The following is a 22,067-nucleotide window of genomic DNA, read 5'->3' as shown; positions in this document are numbered from 1 at the left end:
GTAAAAAGAAAAAACTTTCTCCTTATAAAAATAGGCATAGGATTGAATTAAAACCTAGAAACATTCGATATTAAATATAAAACTTTTTAAAATATTTTATTTAACTATTTTTATCTGACGGCTTTACACTTGTAACGATAATATTAATTAATATTTAATTTCATGTGCAAATTTTCGAGTCATTGAATTTCTTAATTTTCTTTCGTTCAATTATTTATTTTAATTAAAAAATGTCAATGATTTGAGTTAATCAATGTTTGCATTGATCGTCGATGCAATCGACGCATAAGCCGCTTTTACAATTTACACAAGAATGGCGATCTAAATCTCGAAAATGACTATAATTCTAAAGACAGCTACATAATGACTATAAATCTTCCGGTCGTGTCGTTTCGTATCGGTGACTCTGCTATCGTTACATTCCCCGAAGGCGCGTTCGCAATAATGCAACAGAGTCGTCTCAGAGAACAGCAGAGGCTTTTTACAATCACAAATGTGACTCGAGTTAACTCAGCAATCCGTTCTTATTGCTCGTGCAAGCTTGTGGGACGTTTCATCGACTGCAACGTGGCCGCTGGTTCTCGTTCACCGTATCTTGCCGAGAGGAAGAGACAGACTTGATTTCCATTCATTTATTTTCACTGCCATTTCACTGATTGCCAAGATTCCCCTTTCCCCGCGCTTGCCACCTCAACGGACGTTGCCGTCTTCGCGATTCCGCCTCAACCTAATTCCTGGATTTACTTTAATCACTAGGAGTGCAATCCGTTCTTGGTTCCTTCTTAAGATCAAATACCTGATAACCTGTCTTTGACGATCTGAAACATTAACCTCGTCGTTTCTTGCAGTCTGCAAAATTCTTTATTCAGCATCTCTGTTCTGAACCACAAAGAATGTTTTAATTTCTATAAGAATAATATTAATTTAACGAGGATATTAATTTTATAATTTAATAAGAACAGTAGATTATTTTTACAAAAAAAGATATTTGTATTTTAGGGGTGAAATTAAAAATTATAAATTATGATTATTTCATCATTATCTGTTAATCACACTATTTTTACATACAGTTATTTTTTAAGAGCAATTAAAAATTGATACTAATTAACTTTTTTTTTTAAGTAAAACTTTATATTTTTATAGAAATATTATCTTGAAATACGAAATATACAAAGTTTGCTGCGTTTCATATCTTCTGTAGACGTTATATTCATTATAAATAAACGCACATACTCAGAATTATCAGGTGGCAGAGAGAACATTACGATTCGCTGAAATTGTATCGTGTGCGTAAAACAATATTGTATATTAATATAGTATAATAATAACCAATTTATACGTTCCCGTTTATGTCAATTGCCAGTTACTTCTGAAACAGAAAAATAAGGCCTCGGAAGAGCAACAAGAAAGAAAACCTTACTAGTATGGTCGTTCATTAATAACTAGCCGGGACAAAATGTGTTTTTGGCAACGAAAGTCACGTATCCCGGATAAATGGTCATGAAATGAGACGTGGAGTGATAGGGGGAGGAGGAGGAAGTAAAACCGGGTCTCTGACATTAATGGCAGAAGTGGGACGCATAAAGCACGAGAAATCCACGGAAAAAGGCAATTTATGAGTGCCGGCAAAAAATAATGATATGATAATGAAACGAATCGTAGCGAGCGCCGTTCGAGCGTGCGCTAAAATACTTTTTCGAAACTAGCGACGAAGGGAAAAATGGAGAGGAAGGGAGTGGGGGGAGGGAGGGGGGGCACAGGGAAAGATAGGCAAAGAAAGAGAGAAATAGAGAAATACAATGAATAGAGAGAGAGAGAGAGAGAGAGAGAGGAGGATGAACGAAGAGAACGGCCTTCCCCGTTTTCAGTGACTCGAAGAACGTGGGGAGTTGACTTCGGGGGTGGTCGAGCGTGGACTGGAGAATGACGCTAGCGAGAGTGAGAGGGTGGATAAGAAAATAGAAAGAGAAGAAACTACGGTAAGGATAAGGGCAAATCCACGCTTATGAGGCGCGCCAAGACAAAAGCCTCCATTCCGAGAGAGCCAATATACGACCGAGCTGCAATTCGATATAAATGCATCTGCGCTACTCGTAACCCCCTATGAGCTTCGCGGGAGTCGAGGGAGGTAAGAGGGTGTTCCGACAGGAAAGATAGGGCGGGGTGGTCGACCGAGGATTAGGGAGCAGGTCGAAGGATGTGTCTGCTTGAGCGGAAAAGCCATCTTATCCGTCGCGTGGATTAATTAGGAGATCGAGGGTTTTGGGATACCGTATAAACAATGGCGTCTTTTGGATGGAAACACGGTTCGTCCCAATAGCAATTGGAGTAACAGGATTGCTCTTTGACGATGAAGATTAAAATCTGAGAATCGAATAGAACATGGAGAAGAAGATAAAAGTAAGCGAATTATTACGACGCAAAAGATAAAAGTTACTATAAGAAATTTTTAATAACGTACAGTTTTATTGCACGTTTACTTTCTTTCGTGAATTCTTTGAACAATTTGGAGTTTTACAGGTGTGTATGTGTATGTATGTATGTAAGTATGTATATATACATATACGCGCGAATACCTTATGTAATGATATATTGTTGAAACATAGTATATTAAATTTTATGTAACGCCTACATTATAAGAGCTATTATAAATCATTTCGAGTAAATTCGGAAAATATCAAAGCATTCAGTTTTTGTATTCCAAGCAAGTAGAAATAGATAATCTATTGCAATTAAATTTTAATATTTACAAAAGAATGTATTAATGTATCTCTTGATATTGCCTAAAATTTCGAGTAGTACTATTTATTTTTGTATACAAAAAAAGATGTACGATTAAGTTAGTTTTTTATATGAAATATGCAAAAAATATTTTGACATTATAATGTTCATTTACATAGATAAATCGTATAATGATTGATGATGTACGATAATAATTATTTTTTATTTTAACTTAAAACAATTAACGTTGTCTTTAAGAGCACAACTGAAAAACTGAAATTTATTTATTAAAGAATGTAGTGCGTGGATGATTGAATCTAGATGACGATCAACCGCGACATAAGTAATCAGCATAAATGTCCCCGGAAATTGCATCTATATCCCATCATAAATCTACGGCGCTCGCTGCAAAGGCAGTTGTATTGGTGAAAAATTCCAGGCGATTTCGCGGCGCTTTTCGGTGGAAGAGCCATTTTTGTTTGCCGCTCATTCGACCCACAGATATAAGCCTTTGCGGCGAAGCCGCTGGAAGCTAATCTAATCCTCGAGTGTATAGCTGGCTCAACGGTAGACACATACACTCACACACACTCATACACACACACACACACACACACACACACACATACAAAATACATATACGCAAAGGATAAGAGAGAGAAAGATGTTCGTATAATACCTGAGAGTAACATTTGTATATACGTATGTGTGTCACTGACGTGTGTGTGCGATGAGGGTGGCGGAGGGAGAAGGACCGTAGAAGGGGGTGGCAGAGCCAGCAATGGCGCCCCGCGTGTGCGGGCGTTTATTATTATGATTATACTTGATATCCCCTGCCTGAAGCAGGGCCAGCCAGCCAGCCTGCCTGCGAAACTTTCCCTCCTTTCCTTTCCGATATTAATATTATTTTTGCCCGGGCGTAGCGGCCGCCATATATCTCGCTCTGGGCATAAAATCCATTCCCCGTTCCAGTCCCCCTTCCCCCTTACTTCCGCCCCCTAGACTGCCCCACCCCCTACCCGTTCGAGGGAAGAGAGACGGAGATCGCGGAGAGAACTACCCTTATGTTTGTGTGTCTCTCTTCATCTTTCCTGGTCTCTTATTTTCCATCTTGCTCTTTCCCCTCTCTTTCTATCTATGTGTCTGTCTGTCTGTCTCTCTCTCTCTCTCTCTCTCTCTCTCCTCCTCTCGCCGCCAACCGAGCGACTCCGCTGGGTTCTATTATTAATTAATGGCGAACCGGCCATTTTCTTTCTCTCTGCGCTCAGAGTCCTTTGCCTCCACCGAGAATACGGCGAGTACCTCCGGCTGATTAACGTGTCTGCCGCACGCCTTTCCCGTTCCGGGGTCGTCGAGATCAGGTGCACCGAGTAATGAAAAGAGGATGTTGAGGAACGTTGATTCGCGGGACGAAAACTCGTAAATAAACGAGTTTATTCGTCGTAGCTATCGCGTGACATTACATAGATCGTAGTTCCAAACCACGAAATTGAATGCACAGTCTTGAAATTGGATCGATAAAACTGTAAATAGGACAGTCATCTTTTTTATGTGAATGTGAAATTGCACGTTTAACGATTTATTTGAAGTAGTGATTAAGTCACTTAACAAGATCTTTTCAAAAACTGCGTATGACAAAATAAGATAACTTTTATATGATAAAAAAGTAAAAAAAATTTCTCTCTCCCTTTTTCTCTTGAAACGGGGTTTTATTTCGAACTTCGATATTTTCTAGCAAGAGCCCGCAAGCATCGTCGATATATTCATCGCGGTATAAAACATTCGAGAAGGCAACGCATTCCTTTCCGCTGCATCTGTTTTGAACTCTGAAAGAACATTCGAACATAGAAATACATTTGCTATTATATTCGGCAATACTTATGTAATCGATAAGTTACAGTAGGTATCGCGAATGTTAATTTAGAGCAACGCATCCGCCGACGAGATTCCGAGGCCGCGAACTCGCGAAAAATAATTCGTCAGCATTCGTGGTAGCTGGATGTCACGACGAGTGCTTCGATCGGACGGGTAGATGGGTGATGGGTGATTGTCGTCGACGTAGGACTTGAAGGGAACTGAACGGGGAAAGAGAAGAGAAGAAGGAGAAGAGGAAGCGCGGGTGGTTTCCGAGCTCCGCGTGTGAGAAATTTTAAACTACGATCACCTCGGGGGGTAGCCTCGGCGTTAGTACATAGAAGGCGGAAGAAGATCGAAGACGGTGAGGTGGATAGGGAGAGGTGGGGAAGAGGGGGGAGAGACCTGTATGGCTCGAGATCGACCCAGAAGACGCCCATTGCCAGGTTCTACGTGCAGGACATCATAGGACACGGGGGTTGAGAGAATTGCTCATTTGTTCGCCGTAGTGACGGGGTCGGAGGATGCCCTGTAATGTCCTACAGCCTCCTTCTAACTCTCCCCTCTCCCCTTCCCCACCCTCCACCTTCCGTCTCTCCCTTTATCCCGCGCGTTCTCCTGTTCCCTCCTTTCCCCGCGCTACCACCATCCCGCTTTAGCCGCCCCTCCGGCTCTCTCCCGCCGTGGCGGTGTTCGATCGAAATTCAATTTCCACCGACCCACCCCTCTCACCTACCTACCTACCTTCGGCCTCATCCCTCTTTTACCTTCTCCTCCTCCTCCTCCTTCTTCTCTACATCTCTTATAACCCCTCCTCGACCCCCTTACCGTTCGGGAGATCCTCAGCACTCGGGGAAAGGAAGCCACCGGCTGCATTCCGTGCGATAAATTACGCGGCTCAATTATTCACGGGAATCTCCAGGCGCCACTGTTTAAGCGACGTCCCTTCAACATCGCCTAGCCGCCGCCAGAATCCCGCCAGGCGGGACGTAAACATGAAGACAGGTGATTTTAAATGTCGGCGTGACGCGGCAACTGTAGCCGACGATGCAACCGCAGTCTCAATATCGGGAATATGAAATATTAATCTCGCAACACCCGGATGGATTTGATTCAATAATCACGTATCATTCTGTAATTATCAATACATTACAATATCAGTATCATCAATATGAGATCGGAATGTGAATTGAAATTAAACTCCCTTGCTTCAGAAAATAATATAATATTAAGACGTGCGAGTAATTGTTTTTTTCACAAAGAGACAAATAAAATAAATTAGAATAAATGAAAATGAAGTAATATAGAGAGTTAATAACATCTTTAAATGCAATTAATTCTATATTTTTCTTCATTTATATTGCATTTAGTAATTTTTGTATCGTACAATTAATAATCTCTCTTTATGACTATACAATTTATTAGCAATATTACTTTTTCGAAATAACTAGTTTCTCTTTTTAGCATTAATCTATTACTTGCAATTTTTTAAATAATATAGAATGACTTATAGAATAATCAAGATAAAATATTAAATATATTCTTTTAATATATAATACAATCTTTTTAAATTTTAAATAATTGCATTTTGTTAGTTATTCAAAGATCTGTAATTAAAAATATTTTTAATATTTACTTGTATAATTAATATTGCAAAAGTCTTTATATTAAATTATACTTATTCTATAAATTTGCGATTTTATTTATATTTTCTTTTATAAGAGTTTTTCTATAGCATCATAGCCAGCCATGTTACGTATTCGTATGGCCGGTTGCCTCTTGTCAGAATGAAGCAATGGAGAACCGACCCACCATCAAGCCAACTCCACCCACTACGGATCGTACCTATTTAAATAGCTTTTTTCCAAGGGGAACTCGAACGAACCCCACCCCTTCATCTCTCAGCGCAGCACTAGTTACTGCGTTGATAATTCAAGCCGAAAATACTGCAATTTTCTCTCTAAATTCGTAATTATAATATTACAACATAATATTAATTTTAATAAATATAAAGATATACTTCTTCTATCAATAATTCTTTTTACTGATTTTTTGATAAATTTAGAATAAATTTTTCTGTTATATCATAAACAATTTGTGGGTTGCAATTATTGAAGGTAAACGTGTGAATGGATTAAGAAGGCAAATAGGTAACAAAACTTTAGTATTATAAGTACGATTTTTTATTTTAAAATAATCTTAATTTATAATTACATAATTTATTACCATTATGTCACTAATAATTTTATCAATTATACAAAATGACAACAAGCTATTAAATAGATATGTAATAAATTAAATATACAGATATATTAACAACAATCTATTAAATAGATATTAAATATCATTTAAGAAAATTGAATATGCCGAGATAGGTTCTGATTCAACTAATTAATTATTTACGATTTTTTTGTTTTAAAATAGAACAGAGTTTAATACGCGATTCAAGTCGAATCGCAGCGACACGTACCTAGAAGGCGCGATATAGGCGCACATACGCGCCTCGAAGAAACGACTAGCGCGAAGGAATGGTGCGGGTGGTGGTGGGTGGTGATGGAGGAGAAAGAAGGAAGGGGACAGACGTCCTTTGCACACAAAAGCAATAACGCTGGGCTGATATTCTACGTGGAGCCGGGCCACGTCGTCTCGGCCATCCGCTTTGCCGTGAGACCTCGCGAGAGCAGCCGAGCCTTCTCTCGCCCAGGAGAGCATATGAGGGTGGCCGCAGAACAAATACATTAATTTCACCCTCTCCCGACCTCCTCCTTTGCGCCACTCACCGTCTCTCCGTATAAGCACACGCCTGGTCTCCGACACGCGCACGAATTCGCCCTCGTCTTTCCGTTCTTTCCGTCTTCCTCCCCATACCATTTCTCTGTCTCTTTTTCTCTCCTCACTGAAGATACACGCGCTCACGTTCGGAGACATTGCGCGCGAATATACACACACACACACACACACACACACACACACACACACACACACATTCACATATGCACACGTACAAAGACACTATCATTGCTAGCTAGTTGCGCGCGCGCATGTGCATGTATATGTACGCATGTGTGCTGATGCGCGTCCTCCGGCATATAAGTAAACGGGGTGCAGAGTGTATGAGGGGGTGTATGTGAGTTGGGGAACGGGGAGGTTGTCGGGGGTGGGCGAGAAGAGGGTGGTGTGTGGTTGCCATGGAGACGCTCAGTCCCTCTCTTATAATTATATGGGGAAAAATGGCTCGCGGACTTTTACCCCGCGTTACACCCTCGTCCCTCTCCCCCCTCCCTCTGTCTCTCTCTCTTTCTCGGCTCCGTTTTCTCTCCTCCTTACCCTTCCCATCGCGGTGGCAGCTCCGCTTCTTCTTCGGTTTCTTCCTCCTTACCTTCTTCCACGTGCTCTTCCTCGCTTCTTCCTCTATCACCTTCTTGTCCTCTTCTCCACCGACTGCTTCTTCTATACCTTCTACTTCTCATCCGGCTTCACCTCGCCGTCTCATCGCACCGCGGCACCTACTTTGCCCGCCTCGGGAATATTATGCTTGCACCTTACCGGGGCGACTGTGTAACCATCCTTAACTCGCTTTAAGGCTGACTGCTCGACGCGTCTTGGATTTCACGTTACTTTCTCGACACTACTGCCGTTCCTACAGTTGGATCCAAAATTACTTCACTTAAATAGGATCGTTACTTAAAATATTAATCACTTTCATCGTATCATCATCATCATCATTATTATTATCGTCATATTATCATTAGAATACTTCCGTAACCAGAATGTTTAATTTAAGACAAATTACTTCCGTAACCAGAATGTTTAATTTAAGACAAATTTTCACATATTTTTTATCCTCCACAATTGTTTTGCATAATATTGTATAGTTATTTTTTGTGATACATATAACGATATATAGCAATTGCCGAATTAATAAGCAAACGTAGACATCGTGGATGACAGAATTTACGTGGTATATTCATTTCTAACATCGAGATGTTAGAATAAGTTTTAAAAACGACCACATAGTCAACTCGGCAAGCCGTGAAAATGATATTCGCTCCGTGTATATTATAAGAGCCGTCGTAACAAAAGAAAATAGTCCAAAGCACCGGGCGCCGAGAAGAAATTTCGGTTATACTACCAAGCGTTTCAAAATGTAAGAAACAAGTAGCGTTACATCTCATCCAATATTATAAATAAATAAATAAATAAATATATATATATATATATATATATATATATATATATATAAAATTATACTGAATTGTTTAACAGTAGTTACCGAACAATATGTTACCGGTTTGAAAAATATTTATTATATTAAATTATAAATTTTTTATTGAAGTTTATATTTTTTTAAAGTGATATCAATTTGCGAGTATGTACAAACTCCATAAAAAGTTTGAATCAGGTTTTAGATATTTTAAATAAAAGGATATGAATGAAATCGAACGTAAATGACAAGTTAAAGAAAACGCAAAAAAATCATTTATTTGTCGTCAACGTTTTTTTTTTTTTCGGTATTTAGCGGCAAATCTAAACAAGTGGATTGGCGATTTCAGCGCCTGGCACACACAGCACGTTCTTATTTCAGACTGCTTCTCCGGATAACGGCCATTGCCCGCGAGATAGGGTAGCACGTGTGTACATATTTCGCGTGTGTGTGGTGCTGCGGGGGTGTCTTCGGCGGGGTTTGCGGGGCAGCAGGCAGGTCAAGAGTGGTGGAGAAAAAGAAGCGGTCGAAAGAGAGAGGGAGCATATTGCTTCGAAGTAATCCTACTTGATCGCGGTTTTCGGCTTTCCCGGCGTGTGCGTGCGCGTTACGCCAACGCATATCTGTGTGTATATGTGTGTATGTGTATTCATCTTATACACGAAACTAATACTCGTACGCGAGAGTTCGAAGGATTACTGCCTTAGGAGCCCTGACGTCCCCGTTCCTTTCCCCAACCCCTGCTTTCACCGTTCTGTAGAACGATGGAGAGTCTTTAAATACCCTCGGGATGCGAATGTCTTGGACACTGAAAACGTGTCCGGATGACAAAAAATAATTTTGAATTAAACTTATCATACACCTGTCGTTATCTTCTTGTTTTCATTACTCTTTAACAATGATTCTGAAGACTAATACATTCCGAAGAGTTTAAAATACGCAAAAGTTTGTTGACATAACATATTTTGATAAAAAAAAAAGAACAGAAAATCACAACGCATGAAGAAACAGTAATTATTCTTTTAATCATAAAGTTTATGACACATTTAGATTATATATACTTGTGTCGCAAGTTTTTAATTTCTTTCTTAAATTAAATTTCATTGATTTAAATTTTAATTTGATTTTCTACTGAAATAAAATTTAATTAAAATTTATGCTTTTCACATAACACTTTTATCTATTCTTGTTGAATAGATAGATACTCATATAATTGTAATTCGCACGTGCGCACTTTAAAACAATTAATAAATATAGCAATTGCCCTTTGATTAATGTGTTTGTTTGATCAACGCGCTTGTTAATAAATAAAATCACGAATCGTTTTCTCGTTGCAATTCATCAGAGATTGTACGAACAAAGCGCGTGCATGATTAGTCGATTTAATGAAATAATCCCCTTTGATCGGCCTCTTTCCTCAACCTCGTCTGTTCCTCCCTGACCTTCCTTTGGAATTCTCTGGCATCCTCAAAGGGAAACACTTGAACCAGAACGTTTTAATTGCGAACCCCGTAGCGATCTCATTGTTTCCGCTTGGTCTGCAAGTGTTCCACCGCGACCGTAAAGAGAGGAAGAAAATGCTTCTTAAAAAGTCGCCAAAAAATCCAAGACGATGCTCTTTGATTCCAAGAAAAGGACATTTATGTGTGCGCACACTCTAAAGTCTACCTTCTCGGTTCTTTCTCTCTTTCTTGCTACCGTTACTTTAAACCTCAATCTTTTCCTCTCATTATTCTGCTCCGGCCAGATTTATTATATAATCGATATATTTAATGCGTAGGCGCCTATAAAATTAATGCACCGAAGATTCAATTAAATTATCTCTTTCTCTCTCTCTCTCTCTGCAGTAGTAGTGATAAATTATTTTTAAAAAAGTCTTTGTTTTTATAACTTAATTTAAATGTTTCCATTTTTCGTTTGTGTGACTGAAGTGAAAGTGTCATCCTTCTTCGAGAGATAGTTACATAGAATGTCAACATCCGTAAAAGATTTGCACACTGTGAGTGACGTAATCACGGGCGGTCGTAAATGCACGAGAGGACTTAATGCTAGAGGAAGATCGATAGTGTCGGAACTCGAGCTTTCTTCTGTCTCTTTCTCTCTTTCTCTCTCACTCTTTCATTCTCCAGAAAAATCTTGAGAGACGCAAGGAAATCTTCGCGCACAATGACGGGGGAACAACGGATCATTGGCTAAGCTGCGGGTCGTTAGGATTAATGAAACGTTTCAGCCGCACTGCGGCGACGGAACGAAGCACGGAGGGGTGAGAAACGAGGAAAAATGGGAAAAAACAGAGGCGCGAATCGGCCTGCGAGAACATGGACAAGAAAATCAAGATAGAAACGCGGGTGGATGTTGATAGAGAAAAAGAAAAGAACATAAAAGAGACGATTTAAAAATCTTAAAGGGGCGAAAAGAAACTACTTTGTAAAATTAATTTCGTTTTAATTTAACTTTTGACTTTTATTTCATTTACAAAAGGGAAAAAATGGCAACAAAGTGAGATTAAAATACTAATAATTTCTCAGGATTAAATCTTTTTGTGGAATTTGTACTTGTATGCGCTGTGTCCGTAATAACTTCTTAAATTATTATCTATATTAATACATATATAAAATACACAACTATACAGTATAGTACTAATAGTTTAAGAGTCATTAACAATGATTTGTTCAAAAATATTTTTTGATTGATTTAAAATAGAGAGATATTAATTTCTTAAACTTAAAAAAAGCGAAGAAATAGATTTTGCCTTTCAACATATACAATATTTCTTTATTTAATTATTATTAAAATTAAAAGAATTATTTGCAATGCATCAAAATAATGCATCGATATATTATTAGTTTAAATTAAGAACGAACTTTTATTTTTAATTTTGCTTATATTTTACTTATATTAATGTATTTAAATTTTACTTATATTTTTAATTTGTATAAAGAAATATATAATATAAACGATCATATATATATATATGTATATAAATGGTATTTTTCACATACCAATCTTGAAAATATTTTCCAAGAAATAATTCCAAGTGGAAAAATTTAAAAAAGCAGAAATGATATAATTCTAGCGTTGCACAAACGACAGGCATTGTGCGAATAATGGTGGTGATGCCATATTACTTGACGGCAAAGGAAACCGGAGAAGAAACGGGACGAGAGCCACAAAAATATTAATAATTATGTTAATGTCGTAATATAAGACTCAGTCTAGAGACATGAGCAGGGATAGTCAGAAAGAAAAAAAAAGGAGAGAAGGAGAGAGAGAGAGAGAGAGAGAGAGAGAGAGAGACAGAGAGAATACAGGGGTGGCTCTCTCGACGTCAGAATATCTCCTTAGTTCCCTACGATGGGGCTGGTTCATCGGGGGTGTGAGTGGGGGGGTGGACCTTATTTTTATCAATATCTCGCGAGTTGCGCATGCGCAGCGTGCAGCATCCCTTCCGACGAACCCTCGAGGTCCACACGTAGAACAGACAGAGGGAGCGAGAAAAGAAATGTAAAGAAGAGAGAAAGTAAGAGAAGACGGGGGCGGAGAGGCGAGGGGAAAGGAGGGCGAAAAGCGCGCGCCCGTGTGCATGCGTGTACAGCTTCTAATGAGTGTGTGCATCGGATACGAGCGCTTGGTAGCGAGCGGGGGGGGGGGGGAGAGACCGAGGGAGCGGGAGGGGAACGCGCCTAAGGACCCCCGTAGGACAAAATGGAGCCCGCTTATACTCCGCCGCCACTGCAAAGTGCATCCTTCTCCGGAATTCTCGCTTTCCTTATCTTTCACCGTTTCTTTTTCATTCCGTCTCCCTCATTCCGTCTACTCATCCCTTTTTTCTCTCTCCCTTCTCCCTTTTCCTCTTTCTCTCTTCCTCTTTCTTTTCTGTCTCCTTCCACCGGTCCAGGTATTCCCTCATGCGAATGCAAAATCGACGGAGCTTCTCGGGATAATTGCTGCTCCGGGACTCGATTCTAGACGCGAGTACATCTCGAGTACACTTGGAGGAAAGCTCTGCCCATGGTCGACGGGAGGAGCAAAGGGAGGGCGCGCAGCGATTTCTCGTTTGTGAAACGTTTCTTTGGACACGATACGGTTTGTTATCGTTCGCCAATACAGCCTCGCGTATACCCGCGGATACACCAAGTCTTCCAGGAAATCTCGCAAATATGCCAGAAATGTTTCTCCCGCCGGACTAGAGACGGATGCTAGTTTGCCTCGAATGTGGTATGCAGATTTGCAGGTTTCTGAACTATAACTTTACAATGCGTTTTTCGATGGTAGGAGAAAGCGGAATCCCTAATTCCAAAATGGGCTTCTATGGCAAATAAACTGCCGATCAATAAATATAGTTCAGATAAACGATTCAATTTTGAGTTCAATGTTTACAATGTTATGCTATTTGTTTTGTAATTAAATAAATAACATAGAAATGTTTTGTAATAAAATAAATAGGATAACAAATATAAAGCGCGTAGAAAGATACAACTATACTTTATTTAAAACAACATAAAATAATTAATTATACCTACTAAAGAATAAGTGGTATAGGTATATGTATAAAATCTAAATTATAAACAAAATTATGAGTAAAGATTAAAACAATAAAATATTGTATTTTTTTAGAGAAATATTAAAAAGCGGCAACTATGTTACATTGATAACAAATTATTCGAAATAATTATAAAAATATGTTAATTCATGTTTAAAAATTATACAATGATAGTAAATACCTATCTCAACATAACTGAAATTATTATTTCTCTATTATTTATATATTATATTTAACATGTATAAAATTATGAAGTTATAAATATGATTAGTGCAATTTCCGTGAGATTATTTATATATTAACATTAAAGAATACCACGATATTTCACGTGTAAAAGGGTCGTCTTCTCCTTTATCACAATTTCTCCAACACATGCTAGCTCTTCTTTTTTCACCAGCGGACAGCCGCGGTCGCCTTGTCGCATTGCCGGTCCCCGGCTCCTTAATTATGAATCACCACCGTCATTTACCTTTATTTATCGTTGTACGATTCCGCTTGATTTACCGCCGCGATTCTCGCGCCTATTATTCCTGTTTTTTGTCCCACCGCCTTTGAATTTATTATTCCGCCGCGAGATTCCATTTCGTCTTTTATCGGCGAACGTTCGTTCCGTTCCGTAAGCCGATCGATAAAATCCACATTGTTACATTGCATCGAATCAAATTGCGTCTTGCAAAATGCATTTTTATTACTTATTTAGACAATGAAAGAGTTACAATTATTCCAACATTAAGATAAATGGCCTCTCGTGATATTAACACCGCTTATATTAATTATCGTTAAATTAAGCAGAAATAATTGATTTTAGGATTTTTTTCGGAAAGGGCTTTTGGAAATTGCATTTTTGTTCTTGGATAGCATAACGCGGATATATCAGCGAGGACTGTCTGCGATTCCTTTCTCTGCTTGTGTTCTCCGTTTTCTTCTTTCTCTTGTGCTAGCAGGAGATAGATATTATTTTCAGGCAACACGGCAGGATTATCAAAGGCGGGAGGGCAAGTGAGGACGGCGGGAAGGGGAGAAGGATGGGGGTGGATCGGGTGTTTTGCAGCGCGAAATATCCTCCATTACACCATGGGCGTCGTATATAAGAGATTATTTTTCTTTTCCCTCGACTCTTTTCTTTACTCTCTCTTTCCTTCTGTTACTTTATCTTTCTCATTTTCCTTCTTTTTTTCTTCCGTCCTTTTCTGGCGTCTCTCGCTTTCCGGCAAAGTTGAGGGTGAGTTTTAAGAGGTGACGCAGGCAAGGTCCCGCCGACATTCCTTTTTTGAGAAATTGCGGAAAATTAGCTGCACGATGCTCGGTGCTTCGTTACGCGACTCGTTGCGAGAAACGAGCAGAGAAAAGGATCGTTTATCAAATAGAAAGCGGAGGGACGAAAGCGCGCATAAACGACAAACGAGTTCACGAGTCACTCGCGAATGTTTTAATCTCGGGGGAACGTAGGGCGCGAGAAAAAAACGTTTTCTTTTTAATGGAAAGGCCACGAAAGCGGAGGATAAAAAGCGGCCGGTCCGACTCTGTCTCCCTCGTGTCTCGAATTGTTCATATCACTTTTGTACTTTCTTTATATAGTACAACGAAAACTTTCAATTATAGATATGAATGTCTTCTAAAAATTTTTTAAGAGCATATTTTACGCGTGTATTATTTAATGTATTATGTTATATATATCGTTATAAAAATATGTACAATATATTTGAATGTTATAATGGCAAATATTTTTGTGCGATTTAACTTTTGTTGTTTTATTTTTCTATTATATTTTATTTTGAAGATTTATAGTTAAAGTTTAGTTTCGATTTATACTTAATTAATCATTTTTATTGCTACAACTTTTATTACACTCACATATTTGCTATAAACAACGTGTTCTTATCACAATTTATTTTTGTAATTGCTAAAATGTATTACTCTACAAATTAATTTTGATAATTTAATAACTTTGATAATGAAAATATATACATATCAATGTGATAAATTTCATTACATTCTTAATGCGCACTACTTTCTATTACACATTTGTTATTGATAGAAACACAAATTTAAACATTCACAGGTTGCACTTAAAATACACGAAACTCGTGTTAAACGCGAAATGAAATTTTTCAGAACTCACCGTCCCGAAGTAGGCCAGGTGAGTGACTGGCTGACTGAAAAATTTTTCTCTTCTAGCCACGAGGGTACAGATGCTGGTCTATAAAAAAAGAACTCTACCCCAGGCACGGGTGCCCCTCAGAGTAAAAAAGTTCCCCCTCAGGAAAACCCTTGTATAAAAACCGAAGGGGGTCACTCACCTACCTACTAGTAGCGAGGGATAGGAAATGATCGCGAAACGCGTTCACGGAATTGTAGAATATAAATTCATGATCATTGTAATATACTATTATAGGCAGGGAAATATATGTTTTATACAGTTGTTTTGCAATGAAAAGATTCCTACTGTAAAAATTATTATTTTGTATAATTCAGTTATGATATGTGATAGCTGTTGTACATAAATATTTAGAGCTTAAAATTATTAAGACAAATATTAAAATAATACGAATTTTTAATTATATTATTATTTATAAGCTTATATATTATTATTATATTTATTAATATTAACATGTCAATTACGTAATAAAATATAAATAATTTTTAACCGATTAATAACAAAATTACAAAAATAAAAAGTAAAGAATAATAAAATTGATTCGGAGTAAAAGAAAATGTTTTTTTTATTACTATTCGGAAAAAATTAGTGAATTAATTTTAACGTAATAAATCATGAAATGACAATCTAATGTCAGTTTCTAAACGTCCCTACGACGCAGAAGCACAAAACGCTATCCCAAAGAACGTGTGCCCTAACTTTTTTTTATTCTCACAGTTGCCTATAACTCCCTTAGTCCCGGACATTACCAGTCGCTGGGTGGTATCGAAGCCCCATAGTGTCCGTAATCAAACACTCGTTATTCCTGTCTATCCAGGATTACGGTTTTTAGGATTTTTTCTCCAGGAAAAGTCTCGAATCCATGTGTATCACGACAGGATTACATGGCTATCACCCCGGGAAATGACCAAACGTCGTTATAATCTCCGTGAAAAAAATAATCGCCACCTAGTTGCTCACTATTCGGTATTGTAAGGCGCAATAGCCGAAAGCGGAGTTTTATGTCAGAGTTCGGAGCCATTTATGAAGCCCTTCAGTACTCGTTTCGTTATTGCTACATATTATGTGTGTGTGCGTATGTGTGTACAAAACTAGAAAAGAAAGAGACTTAAAAATTTTAAGAAAATTTAACATTTTTATATTAATATTAACATTATTGATATTAATTTTTCGACATTTTTATACACACATATATATATAATATATAATTAGATTGTCATTTCATGATTTATTACTTTAAAATTAATTGACTAATATATATATATATATATGTCATGATTTCAAAATACAGTATACTTGTGCGAAAATTTATTTATATATAACACACACGACATGCAAAGCAATGACTTATTACTGAACTAAAAAGAAGAAAAGCGATAAGCGAGATCGATGCTTACGAGCTGTTCGACGAAACATTTTCCGAACCCCTCGAAAGGGAACGATCGGTCGACGAAACATCCGTTCGTGAAACGGGACATGATCACGTGTGTGCGGAAGCGGCCGATCGGTTTCGGGGTACTTTTTTGCGAAAATAACGGTGTTCCATCGAGAGAGGAGAGGGAGTGTGAAAAAATGGGAAACATCTGTCGGTCCTCGATGTCTATCGAACGGATCGACTAGTCCTTCGCGCTCCAAAATGGAGTGTTCTCAACGTGCAACCCCCATAATGATTGATAAACATACAATTGGATTTAGAGAAGAAATTTGAAAAAGAATTAAAAATTGAATATTGCATACAAAAGAAAACACATTTAAAATTATAATATTTAAGCAATAAGATCTTGAATGTAAATATGTAATTATAATATATATTTAATAATATATTTTTATATATTTAATAATATTTAATATTTCGTATAAGTAATTTTTTTGTTATATTACTCACAATAACTGCTTAAAATAACTTCATGTTATAAATATCACGCATTATATATACGTATACAATATAAAATACGTTATACATAGGGAATAAATCAGATGTTAAACAAAGAACAATATTGAAATTTTTGCCATCTTTTAGAATAATTATAAATTCAAAAATAAAATAGATAGAAAAATTGATTTTTAACAGAATTCTTATTATGTCTCTAATTATACTTTGAACTATTTATCCTTCCTTTCTCTTTATTTTTTGCTCATTCTTGTCACATAGGAGTACAAGTTATATTATGAGGATAAAATTATTTTCCATCCAACCGATATAATAACGACTTTTATGAGAGTCAGCACGAAAATTGCTGACGACCAGAACGATGCAATTCTGTCGGGCACCGCGGGGCATCGTGTGAAAAAAACAGAGGAAAAACTATTAGTTCCGGTTGAGAAGGGAGAGTGCGAGAGTTTTGCGGGGGTGAGGAAGGTGCTCATAGAGATGGCAGGCAGAAACTGGACTTCCCTCACGAGAGAGCTCACCCTCGAAGAACTCGCGCACCGCCTTTCACGCTCATTTCATAAATTCTAATTTATCGTCCGCGGAAAATTGGATCGGACTAATCCCCGCGATCGATGCTGGCCTACGTTCACGTATCTTATATGTCGAAGCGCGTGATGCATTATGACAGCATCTGGAAAAAAAATATTCCCGCGATTCTAATCAATTTGTGGCTTGATTGAAAAGTGTGTCATTAAGCGCAGAGATGACAAATAATATTACTTTATTATAAGAAAAACTACGAATTAATTCTGCAATATAATAACATTATTTAATTAATTAGAGATTAGTGAAACTTTTCAGATAGAAAATAGTTGTAGATTTTGTTTTATCTTTATACATTACAATTTAATAAATTCTATTATTAATAACTAATCCATTTAAAATTATAGGTTTATAATTAACATCAGAGATCATATATATATATATATACATTTATTACAATTCAATCGCAAGAGATATATTTACTATAAACCTTCGACATTTCCGCATTGTAATCACAATTATAGCACAATCATAAATATTCGAAATATTACTTAAAATATCTAATTTGATACAAAAGTTAAAATTTAGTATTTTGAAAGTCTCAAATAATATAAAAAATGTGTCTTACGTAATATATCTGTGATATATCGTTCTGTAATCATCTTATTCGAAAGCAAACTATCCTTTCGAATAAGCGCCAGCGTGACGACATTGGTGGTAGTTAGCGCGTGTCCTCTGATTAATCGTTTTCCCTTTGACTGTTTTTTTCTTTTCAAATAGTTTTTGTCTCATGCTGAGACAGTCGCCACTTTTTCTGCGTCGGCCAATTTTCGGGTGTGCAAACACGGCCCATTGTCGTGGCGCACGCGCCCTCGCCGTTCTCCATCTCGCTTCGTCGTCATAGGGGTTATTTGGAACTCACCCTTTTACGCCCCATCATCCTGCCTCACTCGCACTTCGCGCTTCCTCGCTACCCTTTTCCGTTCACCCTATGTGCGGGATTTAAATATGCAAAACGACTTTTTTTTCCTTGCCGCATCGGCTTCTTCCCTTGTTTGGTCCGCCGCGCCCACATAATTACCGGGTGGCAGGAAAATAACGGACAAAAAAACCGTGTGCGCGGAGAAGCGAGTAAGCGGGACGCGATGAGCTGAAAAAAAGATAAGAAAAAAGCCGAGTGAGAAAAAAACGATATCACAATTAGACCGGCCGCACCAGAGTAGGCTGCGTAATGTCCCGCATAGCGGACAGAAAGGGGTGGCATGATTTAACCGCGCGAGGGGTGCTCATCGAAACTGTAAACTCCGGCATTATACTCGCCCGCTGAGTACAGTTTTTTTTGCAGTTGATCACAAATCGGCACAGTTACATCTTGTTACAAAAATCTTGTTGAGACACATATTTAGAAATGTGTGAGAATATTCCGTTTGCTACTTTCTTATAGAAGGTTATCAACGCATTATGTCAAATTGATTTTGTCAAACAGGAATAATTCAATTACGATGTATGTCTTTATTACCAGAGAATTGTCAAGTTTTTAATTTTTTAATGATTATAAAAATAAATAATATATATTACAGATAAATATAAAAAGTGTACTTTTTAAATAAATTTTAGTATTTTTACATTTATAATATATTGTGTGCGAGAAAATGTATGTCATTTTGAAAAAATTATATTTTACAACAATCTCAATTGTCTTTATGACATAAAATATTATGCATAACTATATTAAACAACTATAAATAACTATAATAAACATGACACTTATCTATCTATTTTCTGTGATGTTATTTTATATAATAATAATTTAATTATTGAATACATTATGCACTATCACAATTTTAATAGAAAATTAAAATATTAAAAATATTCATGTTAGAAACGGATGGTTTAATGTTCGACATATTTGCAGAAATTGTTGTTCTTCGTATGATTGAAACTGTCGTCTTTCTTCTCCTCAAATTATCGTTATTAAAAAAACTGCGATTCGTATCGCTAAGACTTTCAAGTGGCGGCTCGAAAAGAGAACTGCGTGCGAGGAATTAATGTACGAGGTGTGTCGTGCAAATTAGTCTCATTATTATTCTCGACCGAGGCGACGTCGCATCTCGAAACGGTAAAAAAAAAAGAGGAAAAAAAAACGTCTCAGAAGATTAACGAGCGAGCAGCCCTTATGAACCATCTCGACGCCTTGAAAACCGCGAACGAGAGGGATGAAAGAACAAAAGAGAGAAAGAGAGAAAAGCTGAGCGAGAAAAGGAAGAGAAAAAAAGATGGATTGCGAAGAGGAATTGGATATCGCAATTAAACAGGCCGCCAACCTTACAAATTGGAGGTTGAATTTTTTTAGGACCACCGCCAGACGTTGTTGCAGCCCTTAAAACATTGCGAGCGGAGGGATGCGGAGAAGAGCGGGTGCTCTCGCGGTACGGAAAAAAAATCCATAGGGGTCCCTCTATTCATCTCTCTCACTCCGCAGCATCCAGCCCGAAAAAAAGAGGGTCGCTGGATTGTGCGTAGCGGCAAGGGATGAGCGGAGGGGAAATCTACAAGGGTGGTGCTGATGGCGGTGGCGGTCGTGCTAAAGGCAAAACAAAAGCTGGGCGACATTCTCGGACGCCTTCGAAAACATGGCCGCTCTTGGATGGCAATCGCGATTGTTAATTCACTGGGTACAATTTCTGTACCGCGTTCAACAATCAAAATTTTATTCACAAATAATTTATTTGCACCTTATTTATATTTGTTGATATAGACTAAAATGCAATTTTTTCATAATAAAAAAATATTTTATTTCTTCTTGTGATTCTATGTGTGTGTGTATGTGTGGAATATCAAATTATAGGAATGATAGAAAATTTTAAACCATTGCGTCATATATGTAGCATGTATAATGAGAAAAAATATTTGATCATTGATAGCTTTACTTCGACAATCCGTGTTTTCTTTTTTCAAACTATTATAATATTTTAATTTTTTTAGAAAAATATCCAATCAAAACAAGATTATATCTGACACAAATCGCACTTTGTTTTACAAATTTGTATTGTTTAAGAAAAATTTTTAAAGTATTAGTCAGCTTTAAGTATTGTCATTTAAAAAACATGTTTGTTTAATTATGACGCATTATTATTTAAATATTGTAATAAATATAATTCTGCAGTAGAATATGTATTAAAACACTTATGAATAATTAATTTAAAAATATAATTTACACATAGATATTTATATATATATATATATATATATATATATATATATATATATATATATATATATATAACTTGCAAGAATCTTCAAGAATAAAAACTGTTTTAATCAAATTTTGTTAAGCCGATAATTAAAAATTTATCTCTGCTATGGCTTGCATTATAATGAAAAAAATCCATAAAGATAGCGACCGCACCTATCATATATAATAAATGGTCTCTCCCTTCTTGGTCAACTTTCTCATTTCATCTCGCTAGTTCGACCAGCTTCCACCTTCCACTTTCATCCCTCTACCGAGCACCACCCATCGACTCCAACCCACTTTCAATCAATATTTAAAGAATTGCGCCTTAATAACACTGTCGTGGCCATGAGCAGCTTTTAACTCTAATGTTCCATCTTTTGAAAAAGTCATGATCCTTTTACCTAAAACTTTGCTTTCGTGAAATACCGACTGATAATACAACAGTTTATAATATTACTTATTGTTAATAATATCGTATCCATTACTGATAAGATCCTCTTGATGTATATGTATAACTTATTTGTTGTCTTCCTAATAGTTTTGTAACCTGCTGTAGTAAAAATAGATTACTTTCTGAAATATATTTATCAATTTCAGTTTCAAAATAAAATTGCATATTTTAGGTTTTAAATGTAAGCTTTAAAAAAATATAAAGAGTAGACTTTATATTTACTTCTCTCTGACAATCTATAATTATTTTAATCATTTAAAATTTTAAATGTAAAATAAAATATCAATGCTTTTTTTTTGAAAATATTACATTTTCAATTATATCGTTATAAGATATAAAACATAATAATTTTACATATGGATGATGAAATATTGTTTATTAAAGATTTATGCGATATTTTTATCGTCTAGTTATAACGTTATTAAAATATGTATAGTAAAATAATTCACGCGAATGCATAGATTGATGAAAAATTAATAATA

The sequence above is a fragment of the Anoplolepis gracilipes genome, chromosome 5 (assembly GCF_047496725.1).
Source record: "Anoplolepis gracilipes chromosome 5, ASM4749672v1, whole genome shotgun sequence".
NCBI classification, from domain to species: domain Eukaryota; kingdom Metazoa; phylum Arthropoda; class Insecta; order Hymenoptera; family Formicidae; genus Anoplolepis; species Anoplolepis gracilipes.
The sequence above is the reverse complement of the archived record's forward strand: the minus strand, read 5'-3'. Positions refer to the sequence as shown.